The sequence below is a fragment of the Thunnus albacares genome, chromosome 8, assembly GCF_914725855.1.
Source record: "Thunnus albacares chromosome 8, fThuAlb1.1, whole genome shotgun sequence".
Taxonomy (NCBI): domain Eukaryota; kingdom Metazoa; phylum Chordata; class Actinopteri; order Scombriformes; family Scombridae; genus Thunnus; species Thunnus albacares.
Genome location: NC_058113.1, coordinates 1,555,770 through 1,557,998, shown reverse-complemented (window position 1 = coordinate 1,557,998; position 2,229 = coordinate 1,555,770). Strand labels below are relative to the sequence as shown.

Genomic DNA, 2,229 nt, shown 5'->3' with positions numbered 1-2,229 from the left:
GAAACAGAAGAGGAAGAAATAGAAGAAAGAGATAGAAGAAGAAACAATCTTCCAACCTCAGTGTTGGCTGCTTCAATTTGGTCTGCAGACTCTGGTTCCTCCAGGAGGAACTTCAGAGTGGTATTTATTACCTCCTGATGACTGGTGCAGTGCTCTGCTGGAGCGCTAAGAGCTCTGCTGGCTTTGCATCCCCTGAAGAGACAGGAGGAATGCGTTTGCACAGCCTTCTCTGCTTTTGGTCGGAAGACTGTAACAAACATCTGAAGGCCCTTCAGTGTGACCTTCCTGTTCAGCAGCTGTGAAAGCCGCTTCTCCTCGTCCAGCTCCTCCTGGACCTCCTGCTCCATTTGACTGAGACAGAATCTCCTTGCTGTTGTCCAGGCCTGTCAAAAACACTCAGTTAGTCTCAACAGTAAGATAATAAAGGTTTATAGTAGAGCAATGTTACACACAGGTTTATATCAAGCTACAGTTTGAAGATTTACTATATTTACTCACCAGTTCAGCCATCAGGAGATGCTTTGTCTCGAGTCTGCCATCATCATTCATCATCATCATTTCCCGAAACCTGTAAAAATAAAAAAAATCCTGTGTTATTTTCTACAACTGTTACATGTTTGTAAAAAAGCTGTAATATAATATGTCAGTTTTCTATCAGTGTATGAGTCAAATAAATGGTCAGTTTGACTCACTCCTCCACAAAGTTCCTTCCTGTCAGCAGCCAGGTCTTCATCTGTGTGAGAGTTACATGATCGGGGACTTGATCCTGCTGCTTCAGGAGCATGAACTGCCTGAGCATCATTTTCTGCAAGACAGATTCAGCAAACAATCAGCTCACAGAAACACCATATTATACTCAAATGTAACATTAAATTGAAAAGTGCACCTTTACATTTGACAGTGACTTACTTCTGCTTGGTAGCGGCATCGCTCTTCTTCAGAGAAAGAGGACGGTCTCATTTGTTGGACTCGTTTAAAGACAGTGTTGGCGTCCATTTTTAAGAGATGTCAGTTTTCCACAGAGAGAAAAAAACAATCAATCAGTAAAGTAACCAATCAGTAAACAGGTTTGTCAAATGCAATGAACAAATACGTCAGTTCAGAGGGGTTGGACAGCTGAGCGATTAGATACCAAATGAGTGAGAATGTGCTTGAGTTCTTCAAGTTAAGAACATTCAGAATGTAGATGTGTGTGACATCATCAACATTCTTGATGTATCAAAGGACGGAACTGCTGATATGCAAATGAGGGAACTGAACCCAGGTCTGAGCTTAACCCCGCCCACTGCATTATTTTGAAAAATGCTAAAAAGTGGTCAAGAAGCTGAAGGGTGGGTGGCGGGGGGAGGGGGGGGGGTCTACATTTTCTACACCTCGATATGCAAATAATGAGTTCAAAATGTATATTGTAGCACCATGCCCTTCACCACAAGATACTATATTCACCAGCATTCACATACCACAGTATTAAGTCATAACCTTAGACTTTTTAGTGTCTGTTAAAAAACACTTTTCACAAAAATATAAAGACTTATGAGTTCATTTCTGGGTATCGCTTATCGTATGTAATTGGTTGCCTAGCTTTTGAAGGTGTGGATGATGCCCTTAACTGGCCAGAACCTTTCGATGCTAAATTGGATTGCAACCAAATTTGGGAATGTTGTACATAAAGCCACACTGCATCAGAAAATAAGAAAAAGAAGAAACAGAAGAAGAAATAGAAGAAGAAGAAGAAATAGAAGAAACAGAAGAAGAAACAAAAGAGGAAGAAATAGAAGAATAGAGGAACAGAAGAAGAAATAGAAAAAGAAGAAAAACAGAACAGAAGAAGAAGAAACAGAAGAAACAGAAGAGGAAGAAATAGAAGAAGAGGAAGAAATAGAAGAAGGAGAAGAAACAGAAGAGGAAGAAATAGAAAAAAGAAGAAGAAGAAGAAGAGGAAGAAGAAGAAGAAGAAGAAAAAGAACTAGAAGACAGAAGATGAAATGGAAGAAGAAATAGAAGAATAAAAAGAAGAAGAAAAAGAAGGATTAAAAGAAGAAAGAAAACACAGAAGAAGAAACAGAAGAAGAAATAGAAGAAGAAAAAGAAGAAGAAAAAGAAGGATTAAAAGAAGAAATAGAAGAAGAAAAAGAAGAAGAAGAAAGAAGAAACAGAAGAAGGAGCAGGAGGAGAAGAAGAAGAAGAGGAGGAGGAGGTAGAAGAAGAGGAAGAAGAGGTAAAAGTAGG

The 2,229-nt window shown here is 39.2% G+C and overlaps 1 long non-coding RNA gene across 1 annotated transcript; it reads right to left on the bottom strand.

Moving 5' to 3' along the window:
• Positions 1-221: 221 nt before the first annotated feature.
• On the bottom strand, positions 222-1,204 carry LOC122987846. The gene is made up of 3 exons (XR_006404635.1): positions 910-1,204; positions 499-805; positions 222-383 (listed from the first exon to the last, which is right to left on the bottom strand). It is a non-coding gene; the product is annotated as an uncharacterized LOC122987846 (long non-coding RNA).
• Positions 1,205-2,229: the final 1,025 nt, after the last annotated feature.